Below are 19,605 nucleotides of genomic sequence, written 5' to 3' on the forward strand. Positions count from 1 at the left end.
GCTTACCAAAATTGTCTGGGACATCTAAGCAAAGAAAATGGTTTATAGCAAATCCTCCCTATCTAACCCCATGGGCCAATCAAATTGAAAACTAAAGTGCACACGGCAAGGCCAATTTCAAAGACATAAGTAATATCACCGATCCACCGACCTCACCAATTCTCCGAGTTTCAGGATCCAATGCAGGCTTATTCTCACAAGCTGGCCACTGGCCCTGGGATCTAAGTGGCCCCGAAGGCCATTAATAACCCTTATCGCAAAACAAATTGACTTCCAGGGTTCCTATTTTAGTCATTGCTACCAAAGAGATAGAATTAAGAACCTCCTTAGATCAGGAAGCCCCACGGAATAGACAAGATATACATCACTGTGTCCCACTCAGGGTCTCTTCCCTGCTTCACACTGATTGCTGTTCTCACTTATTTGTCCAAAGCTTGTCTAAAGCCAAGAGTTACAGGTTTATTCATCATTCTCTTACTCGCTCCAATTATCCATCTGGAAGGGGGTGCTACACTGGCACTCTAGAGAGCTGTTTGCTGTTCTGTTGCCTCTTTTATTACTTAGCTCTGTTATTTGGGTAAAGTTTACTTTTTTTCTCCCTTTTAAATCCACTTCCCCTATATGTAAAATTAATGATCTGAAATTGATAAATCTCTACAATCTCTTCAATGTCTCCAGGTCTTGAAGAAAAGATAAGAGCGTAATAAGCAAATGTCAAAATGTGAGGAAAAGTTATAGTAAATGACTCAAGCCATGGCACTAAATAATGTCTATTCGGGGCTTTGCTAAAGCTTCAATTTGGAGAGTAAATATAAGCATTCAACTTTAAGGGCCTAATGTAATTGGAGTGAAAATGATAGAGCCACAGATTCAACACCATTACTAAATTAGTTTGCTCTTAACTTCCAGCATAGCATTCCATTAAATTATACACTTAATAACAATACAGTTAAAAAAACTGTCTTGAGAAGAATTCTATACAATTTTGTTACAACCCCATTTTAAACCATACAGCTCAACATTCCTTAACATACATAGTATGTTTTAGCCCGGGTAAGCTATTACCGTTACACACGGACAGGGGGCGCACCACTCTCTTTGCCCCATCCACCCCCTTCACTGATGGACGTGTTCTCTGCTAAACACTCCCAGTAAGAGGACCCCTCAGGCGTTAACTCACATTTCTCCCACCACAGAAGGATCACTGCAGCTACAAGTGTTTTTGGTTTTTGTTTTTTGTTTTTTTTATTCTCTCCCACTCTTCATCTGCTTCTGTCATCCCACCCTCCAGTGCAAAAGTGCATGCTGTGTCCATCCTGTCTTGGCCCCGACGCTTGAGGTCACTCCCAGCCGTGTAAACTCCGTGTTCTAAGGGAGGCTTCATGGAGAGTCCGCTTCCCGGCAAATCGCATTGCCGCAGTGATTGCTCCTGTCTTCACCCTGCTGGGTCCCAAATTCTATGGATGCTGATCACATTTTCTACCAGTTCTGAATTCTTGACAGTGTGACCTGAGTTTTGATGCCTGGGGCTTATCCTCAGAAATTAGTATTTTTACCTGCTATCGCGACTGTTTGAATTTTAGCTTTTTCTGTTGACTTTTGCTCTGCTCACCCAAACCTGTGTGTGTGTGTGTGTGTGTGTGTGTGTGCGTGTGTGTGTGTGTTGTTGTGTATTGTGTACATGAGTTCATTTTAGCCACATTTTCCAGTACATTACTTAAGTTGATATGATATAAAATCATTATCTACATAGCTAGTATGAAATTTTATAGGAAAAGTAAAGTATTTTCTTTCTATTGTTATCTATCTATCATCTATCTATCTAATCTGTCATCTATCTATGTGCATTTGAGGCATGGATAGCAAAATATGTTTTCATATGTTTTATATACTAACATAGCTACTAATAATCTAATTTGAAAAATGCCTTAGGCTTTACCTTTTCTTTCTTCCAGTCCTATATGCTGGTATTGCCAACATTTCATTTAAAGATTTTAATTAAAATTTGAGATTTAATTCTCAGTCTTAAAGAGCGATGAAGAAATGGCCAAGATTTTTTTTTATTTTTATAACCTAAAGTACACCCTTTGATTTCTTTTGTTGTTGTTGTTGCTTATTTATTTTGAGAGAGAGAGCGCGCGAGCGCATGCATGCAAGGGGGGAGGGGCAGAGAGCGAGGGAGAGAGAGAGAATCCTAAGCAGACTCAACACTGTCAACAGAGCCCAACGCAGGGCTGAAACTTGCTAACAATGAGATCATGACCTGAGCTGAGATCAACAGTCAGATGCTTAACCAACTGAGCCAGACCCTTTGATTTCTACAATTAAATTCTTTGCTTTCTTTCAAACCACTTTTACTTATTAGTAAAGTTTCTATTAATTAAAAAACTGTCAAACTAGTCTAACATAGAACATACCCTTAAAAATTGTTTGTGTGTGTTCAAATTTTAGAACTAAGAAATACATTTATTCTTAATTTAAATATAATGTTAGGCTAAAATTATAATGGAAAAAGAAACAATTGTTTTTCACTCTGGCCTAAGAAATTAGTACATTGTAACAGCTGCTACAGGCAGCAAAGCATTGGCAATAAACACAGCAGCCATGGGGGCACCTGGCTATTAAGTGTCTGACTCCGGCTCAGGTCATGATCTCACAGTTTGTGAGTTTGAGCCCTGCGTGGGGCTCTGTGCTGACAGCTCAGAGCCTGGAGCCTGCTTCAGATTCTGTGTCTCCCCATCTCTTGGCCCCTCCCCTGCTCATGCTCTGTCTCTCAATAATAAATAAATGTTAAAAAAAAATTTAAAAATTCAACCATCATGAAAACATGTAACAACTTTAATTATACTTGACTGTTCAAGAGTATCATTTTTTCCCCCACAGATACAATTTTGAAAGAGTGATGATAGTCAAGTAAGGTAGGAAGCTGTCAGTCTGACAATTTATCCAACAAATAAAAAGCTAAATATATACTGATGTACAAAGATTTTAAAAATAGATATTAAAATATACAACTGTTGCAATATACATTAAAGGATCAAATATCTACTGATCATAATTTAAACAATTATAAACTAAATGTCAAATGGTACTATATTTTGACATCTAATTCTATTTCCTAATTGTATTATCTGTTGTAAATCCTATGTTCTATTTTTATTAAAGTTTCTAATAACTTAGTGGTTTTAGGGGAGTGATTTTCTATACACCTTTTCTATAGGACTTACTAGTCCTATAACCTCAGGCAAGTATCTATACTTCTTAAAGCTACATTTTTCTCCTTCATAAATGATGGTTAGAAGTACCAGCCTCATAGTATAGTTGAAGGTATTTTTTAAAAGCTATGTAATGCGTTTAACACTGAGACATAGGAAGTACTCAAAAAGCATTAGTGTTAGTTTTTAAAATTATCACAAGCATCTAATTATGTAATTGTTCCCTCAGTTCTTTACTGGCATTCTCTCTGAAAGCATGCTCCCTTGGTGGTATATTAGAAGATTTAAGAGAAAATGACCTCTGTTGTTTGAAGTTTTTCTCATGGGGAGGCAAGAACAGTTAACAAAGTTTCTTAATACACTATCTAGAAGTGAGTAGTAAAAGATCTCTCTCTCCTGATAGTGCAGTTCCTGGCAATATGGTTACATCTCAGGAACTGACTAATATCTGATGATTCAAATGGCATTTCAAGTTCTTGCTTCATTGGTTTTCCCTTTTGCCATTTCATTCTCATTAATGATGACTTTCCCTAGACCTGTCATTCTGGTCAATGACTGAATCAAAAAATCATGTGCAGACAATTAAAGATCAAAGAATGAAAACTGCTTCAGCAGCTATTTCAATCATCTTAATGACTGAATAAGGAGACTGCATGTATATGTATTTTATAATACACATATATATGAATATATATACATGTATATATATATACATGTATATATATATATAATATATATACATGTATATATATTCATATATATGTGTATTATATATATATGTATATATGTACATTATATATTACATTATATATATACAATATACATTATATATATATATTATATATATACATATATATATATATATGAACCAGAGAAACAAAACAGAATCCTATCCATAATTTGAAAAAAAATATATACAATTTTTTTCTGTTAGCGACACTCTTCCGTGCACAAGTCGTTTAAAAAACAGTTTAAGTAATTTTTAAATCAACCTTATTTTTGCCCCAAATGTTAATTTATTTAAAATGGTCCAAGTAATATGTGAATGTACTCTTCCTTTGAGAATAAAATCAAATATAAAAGGTACGGTACAAACCCACCTCTGCACCAAACCCTTGTACTAATTCCCCACCTATGCACATCTTGGTGTCATTATGGCCCTTTGAAAGGTAATTATAAAAGACAGTTTGAATGCTTCCTTCTGGGCTGTTTCCACACATTTATGGCATGTATCAGTGCCGATGTTGAGTACAGAATTCTCACTTTATAGAAATGAGAGGATGTAAGAACTATGTGGGGGGAAAAAGCACTTTAAGAAAGATTGAAGGTAAAAGGGAGCAGAAACAGAATACAAATTAGTTTTATACACATTAATTAATTGAGCCCTCACAACAGCCCTGGAGGCACATTTTATTATTCTCAGTTACCACAAGAGTCAAATGAAATTCAGGCTGGGAGACATCCTCAAGGTACATTATTAGCAAAATGCAGGGCTGGAATTCAACCAAATTCTGTTTGATTCCAATGTTTGAAACTTAGCTGTTACACGATGCTACTTCTCAGTGTCTTTTTCTTTTGGGTCATTGATTTTCTTTTGACAATAAGCAGTTTCTTCTAGATACACATGTATGCACACAAGTACATACTATATACATACATATATACACACTCATGTATACACGCATGCATATGAATCTTAGTATACATAGAAAATGAGAATTATATCATTAAAGAGATAAAGATAAATAATCATAATTACTTCTTCAGATTATTCACGAAGACAATCTCTAAGGGACCAGAAGGAAACAGTTTTCTTTTTAATATGTCAAAACTCAACTAGTACAAATTAGATAAATACCTATCCATATTTATGAATAATTTTGGCACAATAAATGAGTCAGTTGACTGTAGTATATTATTGTAGGGTGAGTGCAGACAATGCATTCAAGTTCCCATTATTTCAGTATGTTGGTATTTTGAGAGTTTTGAGTATGTGGTCTGGAGAGAAACTTTAAGTTGCAGTTGTTAATAAATACTATTGGATACTTCTAAAAAAAAAGTTGATTTTAGCATGTTTCCGGTCACAATTGTGATCATTCACGTTCATGATCTCCCTTTGGTCAGTCTTTTCTGGCTCTGAGTAGCAGACCAACATTCAGGCCATTCCTTGGCACTCTCTTGGTGTACAGATATTCTTTATGAAAGGCAGTCGTTAATCCTTTATTTTTTTATTTTTATTTTTTTAATTTTTTTAACATTTATTTATTTTTGAGACAGAGAGAGACAGAGCATGAACGGGGGAGGGGCAGAGAGAGAGGGAGACACAGAATCAGAAGCAGGCTGCAGGCTCTGAGCCATCAGCCCAGAGCCCGACATGGGGCTCGAACTCACGGACTGCGAGATTGTGACCTGAGCTGAAGTCGGAGGCTCAACCGACTGAGCCACCCAGGCGCCCCCGTCGTTAATCCTTTAGAGATGGAAACTGGATCTCTCTTGCTGAGCTTGAGCCGATAACAGAGAGCTAACAAGGGAAAATCCTGTCTATTGCAAGCTTCTAGTTCTGGAGTCTCTTTCCCATATGTCACTTTCTGCTAAAATCTATTCACAAACAGAACATATCACCATGTGTAATCACATATAGCTCCTCTATATGTCTCAGTGAAATAGCCATTTATCATGTGTGAGGCCTATCTGCATGGTTTCAGTTAATTCCAGATTTTGTGAAAATAAGACTCTCATGCTACCAAGAAAAAGGACAAACATAAATATTTAAGACAAAGGAATAAAAACATATATACTTGTGTTAATTTAATAAAAAGTTTTTCTTCCACCTAATATATACATTAATGGTTTTGAAAGCAGGGGAAACGAGATAGAGGCAGAGAAAAAGAATATTTTGGAGAAATTTTGACTATATAATACGAATTTTTTTTAATGTTTCTTTATATTTGAGAGATTGAGAGAAAGAGACAGACAGTGCGTGAGCAGGGGAGGGGCAGAGAGAGACGGGAGAGAGAATCCGAAGCAGGCTCCAGGCTCTGTGCTGACAGCTCAGCTCTACCCACGACCTGCGAGATCATGACCTGAGCCAAAGTCGGACACTCAACCGAGTGAGCCACCCAGGTGCCCCAACTATATAATGTAATTTAAAGATAATTTCAACATATCTAAAATATAACTACACAATTTTGTCTTACATAGTTTCAAGAATTATTAGAAGTTCCAAAACATTTATATTTTATAAATAAAGTTCAATGAAATACTAGCATACTTACAAATGCACTCCCTATGTGATTAATAAAAAGGACTTTGAGTCTCCATCATTCTTTTTGCTTCACAATCATTTGCCACCCAAAGAAAACAGTAAGAGTTATTTTAGCTGTAGTAATCAAAGCAGTATGGTACTGGCACAAAAACAGACTTATAGATCAATGGAACAGAATAGAGAGTCCAGAAATAAACCCACATTTATATGGACAATTAATCTGTGACAAAGGAGTCAAGATATACAATGGGGAAAAGACAGTCTCTTCAATAAACTGTGTTGAGAAAAGTGAACGGCCACATGCAAAGAATGAAACTGGACCACTTTCTTACACCATATACAAAAATTAACTCAAAATAGATTAGAGACCTAAATATGAGCCCTGAAATCATAAAACTCCTAAAAGAAAAGATAGGGGGTAAACTCATGGACATGGGCCTTAGCAATATTTTTCTGTAAATGTTTCCCCAGGCAAAGGGAAACAAAAGCAAAAATAAGCATTTGGAACTACACTGAACTAAAAAGCTTTTCAACAGCAAAGAAAACCATCAACAAAATGAAAAGGCAAGATACCAAAGGGGAGAGGATATTTGCAAATGATATATCCAACTAAAGATTATTATGCAAAACATATAAATAACTCATACAACTGAACTCCAAGAAAACAAATAATCTGATTAAAAATGTGCTGAGGACCTGAACAGACATTTTTCAAAAAAAGGCATACAGATAGTACCAGACACATGAAAAAAAAAGATCAACATCATCAATCATCAGGGAAATCCAAATCAAAAGCACAATGAGTTATCACCTCACATCTGTCAGAATGGCTAGTATCAAGACAAGAAACAATAAGTATTAGTGAGGATGTACAGAAAAAGGAACCCTCATGCACTGTTAGTGGGAATGTAAATTGGTGCAACACCTACCCCTATGGAAAACGGCATAGGGGTTCCTCAAAAAACTAAAAATAGAAATATAATAGAATCCAGTAATTCCACTTCCGGGTATTTACTGGAAGAAAGCAAAAACACTAACTTGAAAATATATATGCAGCCATATGTTTATTGAAGCATGATTTACAATAGTCAAGGAATGAAAGCAACCTAAATGTCCCTTGATGGATGAATGGAAACAGAAGATGTGATATATATATATATATATATATATATATACACATATATATATACATACATATACACACATATATATATATATACACACACATATATATATACACATATATATGTATATATATACATACACATATATGTGTATATATATATTCCATTATATATATATATATACACACATATATATGTATATATATATTCCATTATATATATATATATATTCCATTATATATGTGTGTGTGTGTATATATATATATATATATACACACACACACATATATAATGGAATATTATTCAGCCATAAAAAAGAATGAAATCTTGCCATTCACAGCAATATGGATGGCATTATGCTAAATGAAGTCAGACAGAGAATGGCAAATATTATATGATTTCACTTACACATAGAATATAAAAAAAAAATCAAAAAAGAAAACCAACCAAACAATAATAGCAATAACAATAGAAATAGACTCATACAGAGTGGTGGTTGCCAGAGAGGAGATGGGTGGGGGGATAGGAAAAATAAATGAAGGGGATTAAGAGGTACAGACTTCCATTTATAAAATAATTAAGTCAGGGGCACCTGGATGGCTCAGCCGGTTAAGTGTCCGACTTCGGCTCAGGTCATGATCTCGCAGTCCGTGAGTTTGAGCTCCGCATCGGGTTCTGTGCTGGCAGCTCAGAGCCTGGAGCCTGTTTCAGATTCTGTGTCTCCCTCTCTCTCTGACACTCCCCCGTTCATGCTCTGTCTCTCTCTGTCTCAAAAATAAATAAACGTTAAAAAAAATCTTTTTAAAAAAATAACTAAGTCACAGGGATGAAAAGTATACCCTGGGGAATATAGTCAATATTACTTATAATACAAAAGAGTTACTTTACTAATTAAATGTGTTATACATGTTTACGATGATTGCTACACTTATACAAATTATGTGATAATACCATATCAAAGTGGCACCTGGGTGGCTCAGTCAAGTAAGCCTCCAACTCCTGATCTCAGCTCAGGTCGTGATCTCACAGTTTGTGAGATCTAGCCCTGCATTGGGTCTGGCACTGACAGCACAAGCCTCCTTGGGATTCTCTCTCTCCTCTCTCTCTACCCCTCCCCCACAACTCTAAACAAACAAACAAACAAACAAACAAACTTTAAAAAATATATATCAGAGTCTTACTACATAAAATACTCAGAGTTCGAAATACAATGTATGATTTCTGGTAACTAATATACTTTGTGCTTAACCTCTTTCGTGAAATATTTAGTAGATTATGTCTTATTCACTTTTTTGTTTGAAAATCCCACAAGTTTTCATTTAGTGTCCTATAGAAATGTCCAGAAGGAAAAAAATGCATAACATATCAACTGAAGTCTTGTAGACAATGAATAATTCATATCAAATAGCAGAGCTTTATTTTAGAAATTCACAGGTTTATTTGTTGGTTCAAAATGATATTTTTCTTTTCAGTTCCGTGCACCTGAGGATTCACAGCAACAAACAATTCCAAAAACAATTTAGCACCTTTCACATCTGTTTCTAATTACAAAGTTCTATCACTAAAACTTACTTAATATTTCGCATACATTTTTGTAGTCTCTGGAATATGTATACAGTCTCCCTCATCATGCACATACTTTCATCACCTGAATACATGAACAGGTGCACTTTACAAAGAAGCATAAGCATACATATATTCTCATGGCAGTAACTCACTTGCCCTCTTTTCACTTGTATATATGCCTAAATGTAGGCAACACAATGCTGTAGAAAACAAAACTTACAATAACTTATAGGTAGGCTTGTAATTCTCCAACTGTTTGATCATATTTGGTTCTAGGACTTCTTTGACATGCCCACACAAGTAATTAATAGTCACTGATACATGCTCCTTCTCCATTAGAATAACTGAAGCGTGCAAAACCAAAGACAAAACACAGTGGATATATATGCCTTATGATGTTACGATAGAGCTGGGCAGACCGCTATCTCACTTGGTTCACATTTTAAGCACCTTTTACTAATCCATTTGCTAACTTCACTCTCTCAGTGACCCTGCCCTTGGTCAATTTATTTAAAATTGCCACTCTTCCACTCCATTCCCTGTATCATGCTTTTCTTTTCCTCTTTTTCCTAGCAATGGCAGAAATTCTAATATCCCATGAGAGCAAGGCTCTGCTAAGTCCATTGATAAATCCCAGCATCTAGAATAGTACCTATCATTATAGTTCATTGTTATTGGTTTTGTTGAATCTTTCTTCTGCCAATGAGAAACTGAGGCCTAGAGAAGTTAGCGAGTTTACCTAGGGTTAAACAGCTGGGAAGAGGCTGCCTGATTTCAAAGTCTCAGCCCCTGTAATAAAGCATTTCTTGTACTCCCAAAGATAAACATTCACTTGCTCAAGTAGCTTGACACTGCTCTGGGCCAGCTCTCCAGTGAGACAAACTTAATTTTGCATAGTCATGGCACAATATTAAAAGCAGACTGGCTTGAAGAATGAGTGCTAGCTTTGAGAAAAATAAATTCTGATGTAAGCTTATTTTTTAAGAGAATAAGTTTATTTTGAAGTCTACGGGTGGCGTACCTAACATATATTGCAACTGATTTCGTTCATTTTTTAAAAATGTTTATTTATTTTTTTGAGAGAGAGAGAGAGAGGGAGAGAGGGGCCAAGGGACAGAGAATCTTAAGCAGGCTCCATGCTCAGTGCAAGGCCTGATGCAGGGCTCAATCCTACGACCCTGGAATCATGACCTGAGTTGAAATAAAGAGTCAAATACTTAATGAACTGAACCACCCAGGTGCCCCTGGATCATCTTTTTAACACTCTTCCCTATTGTGTGCCTATCTGTGTACCCCCAAAATTCATATATTGAAGTCCTAACCCCCAGCATCTCACAATGTGACCGTTTACAGAGATAGGAGTTTTAAACAGGCAAAGTAAAATGAGGGCATATGGATAGACACTAATGTAATTAACGGGTGTCCTTGTAAGAAGAGATAGGACACAGACACGCACAGACTGAGGGGTGGCTATGCAAAGACACACTGAGAAGGAAGCTATCTTCTAGCCAAAGACGGAAGGCCTTATGAGAAACCAAACCTGCTTACACACTGAACTTGGACTTCTAGCCTCCAAAACTTTAGAGAAAAATCTGTTGTTTAAGCCACACTGTCTATATTATTTTGTTATGGAAACCTTAGCATGGTTTCATGAAATAACAATTTTATCCAGAAAAGAAATGCAGAGAGAAAATCTTCTTATTTGGAAGTTCGTGTATATGTGTATGTACATCAGTAGACAAGATTTAAAAAAATTACAAGCAAGGAAATAATATCTATTATCACACTAATGCGAATTTTGAAAGGAAAGAGGGAGAGCTACGTGAAGAAATGCTTCCAGACAGAGAGAATTCTGTGTGGTTCCAAGAATTTTTTGCACAAAAACGGCCAGAATTGAAGTAGAGTCCTATCTCCTCTTCTTTAGAATCAGGGTGGTGGTGTTTATATCAAACTTACCATTTAAATATAAGAATGTTTAATGGCACCGGGACTGGAGACATAAGTCCCAGCCAAAAATAGTCCAATGGGTTCAAAACCATTAGGAGTTTACTCTCAATGCAAATACATGAGGCCGATTTCATGTGTTCATTACAGTATTTAGAATTTAGACCAACAAAAGACGTTTGTGGAGGAAGTCTATTTTATTGCCGGTCTAGTTTAAAATTGCCAGTGCATTGTGATGATACTAAGGCCAACTTTTAATTGATACGAATGTGACTTTTTTTTTTTTTTTTTAATTTTCTGGAGTCCTAATTGCTGAATCACCTCCTTCACAGCCTTTTTACTTTTAAACATATCTTAATGTTTTTCCCTCAACAGGTACTTCTCCTGTTTCCCATTCTGATATATCTGTAATAATTTTCTTTATTTTTCTTTAAATGTTGATTTATTTATTTTGAGAGAGAGAGCATGAGCATGGGAGGGGCAGAGAGGGAGAGAGAGAGATTCCCAAGCTGTCCGTGCCAAACCCATTGTGGGGCTTGAACTCAAGAACCATGAGATCACGACCTGAGCTGAAATCAAGAGTTGGACACCTAACAGACTGAGCTACCCAGGCACCCTGTAATAATTTTCAAATAAACCTTGCTTTGTTTACATAGCGTATCACAGGTTTTACTAGCATAACACGAGAAGGCAGGGGCTTGAATATTGACAAAGTGAATGATCCCTTTTGGCTCTGTACCACAATGCCCCGCTTTTCACAGGGATATTTTTTTGCCCACGTAATTTTCAAAATTCCTAGGCGTTGGCACGGGGTTGTTTGGACCTGGTTGATGCTGACTTGGGAGAAATTTCCTGTGCATGGAATGCTGTTTGAAGTTCTTCCAAGTTGCATGGGAGGTGGGTGCTGCTGTTACCTTCCTGTCTGTGTAGGAGATTCTTCGATGCCCATGTGTCCCTCCTCTTCCTGTTGATAGGTCTGCTCAGAAATCGCTTTCAAATAACAGAGAGACGGATTTTTTACTCTGTGTAATGCTCAGTCAAAAGCCTGGGGGATCGAGAAGACTCAGAACAAAGCTGCACTAATGCTAAAATGCTACGGTCCTTTGTGTTTATTTATTTAGTTGGCAAATACTAATGTGCCAGACATCATTCTAACTTAATAGAGCATGCTTAATATTTGTCACAGCAGTATGAGGCAGATAGTATTTCTACTTCCATTATACAAATGGGAAGATTGGAGCACACAGCTATAAAGTGATTTGCTCGAGGTGCACAGTTAATAGGTGCTGAACTGGAATCTGCCACCAAACCACCTGTCTCCAGAACTTGTGCTGTCGACCTCTATGCTGTGTAACTTTTCACAGGCACACAGTCTTTCCCCCCCCCCCCCCCCCCAGACAATCACATGCCTCTCTAACAGTGGAGCTGAGATAGTTTCTGGAATCATGCACAAATTCCTTCAATAATTTCAACCACCTATTTCTTGGTGCTGAGTGCCCATCACTGATCCCCACTCCCCATCTGTTACAACCTGCCCTCTTCTTTTTGGAGACACTTCTTTTCTGTACTCTCTGTCCTTTCCTGCCATCTGGTCTCTACTCTGGTCACCCAAGCCTGTCAGTGTAATAGCTGCCAGAGTAGAGAAGGACAAACAATTATGGGATTGTATGGGAATCTGAGTAGATAAATCCCTAGAGTATAGGTAGGTGTCTTGAAAATAAATTTCTAAGGTAGGCAAAATTACCAGATGTCTTTGGGAGATCCAACTGTTGTTGCAAATCATTTAAATCCAAGGCCAAAAGTGTTGGAATCAAATCTTGAATATCTTCAAGATTCATTTATTCCTTCAGTATTCCCAAGAACACTAGACCTACATTTTTTTTTCCCTTTCTTTGACACTGCTGATACTAATCTGCCATCACATAGGATTTCCTAGTCTCTTGATGGATGAATTTAAATACATTCTATTTTCTCTTGTCTTTCATTCTGGGAACAAAAGAAAAAAAATACTTTTTCTCTCTAGGTATGAAAATAAAAAGAGAAAAAATACTAAAAGCTTAGGACAGAGGAGTTCACAGAGAAAAGAAAGGGTGTGAGAAAATATCTAAGGAATGAGAATTAGTGTCATTCTCCCTTGGCCACAAGAAATGTTTTTAAGTATAAGAGGTGCTCTGTTAGCCGATGCCCACCACTGCAATATAATGAAGAAACTTAAAAGCACTTGGGATCAAAACAGGTATACAGAAATGGCTTTAAAAACTTACCTGCCCAATTACAGCAGTGAGGAGTTCAGCATGACATGTTAGTTTGGTTTTTTTTTTATTATGAATTTTCTGCTATGTTTCTTTAAAAATGTATTTTATTAAAATATAGACAGACTGAGTAGTTTTATTCATGGCAGTTGAATAAAGTTTTAAAAATATTTTTTAATTCTTTGAAATACTGCAAAGTGTCAGACTGTCAAATCAGACTCAGAAGAGGCAGAGATCTTCACCAGTCCCAAATTCTATTAATAAAAATGCAAAGGATGCCAGTAATGACAAGGCCCGGGCAAAGGATGGAGGCATCTGAGATCATCTACAAAGCTCCATGTTCCTTTCTTCCTACAATAAGATGTGATCTGTTTCAAACTTTACCTATGAGGTTGTAAGCAACATGCAGAGTGAAGGAAGGGTTTTGTGATGGTTAGTTTTATGTGACAGCTTGACTGGGCCACTGAGGGGTACCCACACATTTGGTCAAACATTTCTCCGGGTGTGTCTGTGAGAGGGTGTTGGTGGATGAGATTAATATTTGAATGCATACACTAAGTAGATTGCCCTCCCTAAGGTTGGTAGGCCTCATCTAATCTGTTGAAGGCCTGAATAGAACAAAATCTGATGCTCCCACCAATAAGAACTCTTCTGTTTTGATCAGCTTTGCTCTGGGACATTGTTTTTTTTATTTATTTATTTTTTTTCCTGAGTTGAACAGCATACTATACCATTGTTTTTCTTGGTTCACAGGTCTTTGGAGTGGAACTACACCTATATATATATTTCATACCAAAAGTGGAACATCTCTTTTGTGCCCTGTTTATTACATAGCCTATATGACATTTTCTAGTGAGCTGTGGTCACGGATCCATAAATTTGAAGCTTATTTACTAGGTATATCCAGCTGATAAGACTTCTCTATTACTTCAGTTACCTTTTTTTTACTAATACATACCATTATTGTGTTTCCCAAGAGGTCTGAAGTGCCTGTTCAAATGGGGTTTGATGGGGCCATCTTTTTATTTCTGTGTATGTCTGGTAAAGGAAGAGAATAGGACTGGGGCTAACCTTGCCTTCTCAGTCTTTTATTGCACTGGAAACAGACACACTTGTTACAAAATGGCACTCAGATCACAGAGGTATGTACGTGTCTTTTGATATATAAATTAAATTACATGATCTTGTATAATATAGATTTTTTATTGAAGTATAATTGGCATATATCGTGTGTAATGTAGATTTTTATTAAAATATAATTGTCATATTATCCTATTAATTTCAGATGTTCATCATAGTGATTCAATATTTTTATACATTACAAAATGATCACTATGATAAATCTAGTTATGAAATGTCACCATACAAAATTCTTACTATTGACTGTATTCCCTATGTTGTACATTACATCCTCATGACTTATTTATTTTATAACTGGAAGTTTGAATCTCGTAATTCTTAAGATTCCACTTATATGCAGACTCTGATTAGTTGGAGAAAAGGACCATCATGGTATTTGGAGAACTGTTCATAGAAAATAATGGTTCTACATGTGGTTGCAGAAGCATGTAAGATACCAAAACAGGAAACTTCAGAGAAGGGTTCTAGAGACACCAAAGGAGTGCTGAACACAGATTAGGGCATTTTTACTTGGGGCATTTTTATACTATTAATTCATGCTTTGTATATATATATATATACAAGTGCTGCGTATCAGAATAAAGACAAATAGAAGTGTGGCCACAGAAGTGTTTTAGCTTGCTTTCTAGGTCACTGAATCAGGAAAAATCAACATTATCTGATAAACCAATGCACTGTAGCACTGTATCTTTTCTCCAAAACAATGCACACATTGTCCTTTCTCTCTCTCTCTCTCTCTCTCTCTCTCTCTCTCACACACACAAAAACACACACACACACACACACACACACACACACACACATCCTCCTCACCATGTTAATATAAGTAAGTGATTAAACAGAGTTACTACTCCCTACAGAGTGTGTAAGGAATAAAGTTTTCCAGCTTTCTCTAAAACGGTTTAATTATGTAGATTCTCACCAAATGTTTTACTATCAGATATCAATTCTCTTGGCATCATAAGAAACAGAATCCCACGTATTAGTTTTGGGAGCCCATTAGTGGGCAAGAAATGTATGTAAAGTAAAATGTTCTTCTTTGCAAGAAGGGAAGGTCTTTTATGACTCACAGATTTCAGCTAGTTACTTTCTAACTTCAAACTCTTGTTTATACTGCGAAAAAAACAGATGGTCTATTTTCAAGGGCTTTGCAATACCTTTTATGATGTGGATGCATGCATTAAAATGAGGGAAATTTGTCAAATAAAAGGTTCTGATAGGATGTAAAACATTTTAAATGTTTTTTTTAATTTTTAATTAATTTAAATTTTTTTTTGTTTTTATTAACTATTGATTTAAGTCAAAGATTCCCTCCTATATAAAATGCCAATACACAGAAATATATTAATAGTAAGTTCTTGACATAGAGCTTTATCTTGTGGTTTTTAATACACCAGAATCCACATAAGTAAGTCTGTGCAAAATATACATTTCTAATGCTTCTTGAAATTAATATTAGAAAACATCTACCTTTGATAAAGACATATGCCTCCTCTAACATACAACTAAATGTTCTTTTCCCTGAAGTAGACAGTAAAATTTTAAGCTTCATATACTTTCATCCAATGTTGCAATATCAGTTTATGTTTAACAACACAAGACACCTTATTTATTTATTTATTCATTTATTTATTTATTTATTTATTTGAACTTCAGTGGGTACAGCACAAACTTTGGACAGAATCATATTTTGATTGTCAGGCCAAAAATGTCCTTTCTCTAATCTTGGAATATTTGCCAAATTTCTGAGTCACAGTTTCCTTGTAGTTAAGATAGCTAATTCGTATTTTTGCTTGGAAGAAATACACGAAAGCCATTCCTCATTTCCAATCATATATGTGATGCTAATAAATGCTAAGCATTATTACTATGTTCAGTGGTGTGTTCTATTTTAGTGGCTACATAAGGCCTTTTGGGCAGCAAGTCCCCCATCAATATATTAAAATTTTATCCCTACTTTTCATTTTAAAATACAGGGGTTTTTTTTAATTTTTTTTAACGTTTATTTACTTTTGAGACAGAGAGAGACAGAGCATGAATGGGGGAGGATCACAGAGAGAGGGAGACACAGAATCTGAAGCAGGCTCCAGGCTCCGAGGAGTCAGCACAGAGACGGAGGCGGGTCTCGTACTCACGGACCGCGAGATCATGACCTGAGCTGAAGTCAGACGCTTAACGGACTGAGCCACCCAGGCGCCCCTAAAATATAGGTTTTTATGTCAGGACACCTTCACGAGGCTTTCACTTATTATTATTTAGCCTGTATACCTGGCAAATGATATCCATTCCACTTAAAGGTATTATGCATAAACTTACAAGGCAAAGTGAACTTTATTTTAGAAATTAGAAATTTGATACCTCTATGAATAGTGGCTTGCTGATCTCAAAATATCATAATGTTAAATACATGTGCAAATTGTGTCTCCAATTTCAACCAAAGACTATGATTCAGAGCATGTCAAAGTGCCGTATTTTTAAAAAGCCGGTATTAAAAAAAATCTTACGTTGATTGAAAAATTATCATATGATTTTAAATAACGTTGAAGAATTGTACCTTCTTACTTTCATAATAGTAATATTATCACTCAAAACAATGCAGTTAACATTTTCTTCATGCACATTGAAAAATTTTTTAGTTGGAAAGATCCATTGAGTAAAAGACTACACTTGAGGTTTTCCTCTCTTATTTAACATATTCTAGAGAACACAGTCTCAAGCAAATGTGTCCATTATAACTCATTTATTAATAATTCTGAAATTATTTATTATGCTGCATAAACATATATAATGTTTTTGCTTTAAATAGTAGTGAGATAAACCTCTTCTTCCATCAGATAACTTTAACTTCTTGTTTGGTAAACAAATATTTATTAGTAAATTCAAAATATTCAGTCTAAGCAACACATTGAAATACTGTCAACTGTAAGTTTACCAAAAGAACCATCATTAAATAAAACAATGTACGTAAGTAAATATTTTAACATGTTTTCTGAAAATGATCAATTATTTTATTAACTTGATCTTTTGTTTAAGCATCATAAAACTCTCGTTGTTGAAAATAAACAATATATGAATGAAGAGGGCACTGGGCATCCATGTGATTCTGATATTATTAAAATGTAACTGCAAATCTGAAACACTAATGGAACATTTTCTAGTTAATGCCCAAAAGACATAAAGTTCTTCTCTTATAAATTATTTTTAGAAATTTATTTAATATTGCTGACAGATTTTTTTTTACTGGGATGCTTTGAAGAATAATGTGATAACTGGGTTAAGATCTGCATAAATGAATATCATAACTGTTCCATATTTGCAGTCATGAGTGGGCAAATACCACAGACTCACCAGATTTCAAACACAAGCAGTTACATTCCCTTCATCAAGCTGTAGCTTCTTTAACTTATCATCAAAATTACTGTCTATTAAGATTTAATAATAAACAAATGCAAGAAACTTGTCTACAGTTCACAGTGTACTAGTAACACACTGATGATTTTCACACTTTGAATAAAAACAGAATGGCATGGTCTTCTCACATTTTGGTCACTGGAGCTATTTAGCTTTATATCCTGCCCAAAGCATATTGCAGATCCCAATTTTTCCTTAAATGTAAATTGCTTTAACAGAAAGAAGAGAGAAGAGACCATTAAAGATTAAGAAGAGACAAAATGTTTTTGTTTCAGGGTTCGTTTTTTCTCAGATATAAAAAGTGAACATAATCATTGGAACACAAGATAGATTATACTGATTGTATGTAACAGCTCTATTGTATTCTATGTGATAGCTACATCAGATTTAACAAACTGGAAGGTTTTATTTTTAATGTATATGAGCCCTATTAACTCTTTATTATTAACATAATTCAGTATTAGTGACTCAGTCCAGGAAGAAAAATACTTAGTAAATAGAGTAGAAGATACATCTGAAACTGAGGCTATTTTCTATATAATTTCAAAGCCAAGTCTTTTAACTGCACCTTTAATAAAGTGGATCTCCCTGGATGCATGTTAAAAGCACGTATGGCAGGAAGGGCTACAAGAGGAGACTGAATACATTCCAATGTCTACGTCCCACCTCAATTAAATCAGAATTTTGAAGGGTAAACCCAGGTCTCAATTATTGAGAAAAAAAAAATTCTAAGTAGTTTAAAGTGCTGTAGGAATTAAGAAACACTGATTAATGAATACATTCCATTCTAGGCAAACTTAGTTGTGTTCATGGAAAAGTTTGGGAGGTAAAGTTATTATGGATAGTTTTACTATATGCAGTAAAATAGGTTCATCAGAAATTTCAAAAAGAAAAAACACTGTTAGTTTTTTCTATTAATATATTATCCCACAGATGAAAGATTTGAACACTATGGCAAACAGGAAGAACAGATTATTAAGGTAAACACTACAAAGAAAACAAAAGATTCTATTACTTTCACTTTCTGTATTTGACACACGCCTTTTTGCATTTGTAGATTTGGGCTGTCATGGAGTTAAATTTCTCATAGGATGTAGAATAAGGAATTCTTATCACTAAACTGTAACTTTAAAGTCAAATTATGTATCTCAGTGCTCATTTACTCTTTCCTATTCTCTTCTTCTCTTTCGTAGAAACAAATGCCTAATTCTAATAATTGTTCATAGAAGACTTTAACGTAAAGAAGACACTCCTATGCATTAAAGACCTATCATGTTCTATGCACAGGTGTCGTGTAAGAGCTTCTTGTTAAAACACAGAGAATATCTACAATGGTGTGGATTCATAGGTGGGATAAAATATTGCTTTAATATTCTCATAAGAGTAAGAAAATCCTCATGGAATAAGTGTTTTCTAAGACTTAAAGATTCTTTTGCCAGCAGGACAAAACACCCCAACACTGAATAAGGCAGAACTCTTTGCCACTATTTAGAGTTCCAAATGAGAGGAAGTTTCCACAAAATACCATGACAGGAAGATGGGGCCTTCAGCAAGGCAAGCAGGATGGGTTTAGCTAAATTTCACAAACAGCTTCTGGATGTGCTAATTTGAATAATTTCCTGGGCTCCAGGGCAATGAGGTTGTCTCTACCTTTCTGGTACCTGGCCCTGGAGAATGGGACCCCAAAA

Source organism: Neofelis nebulosa, chromosome 3 (genome assembly GCF_028018385.1).
Source record: "Neofelis nebulosa isolate mNeoNeb1 chromosome 3, mNeoNeb1.pri, whole genome shotgun sequence".
Taxonomy (NCBI): Eukaryota; Metazoa; Chordata; class Mammalia; order Carnivora; family Felidae; genus Neofelis; species Neofelis nebulosa.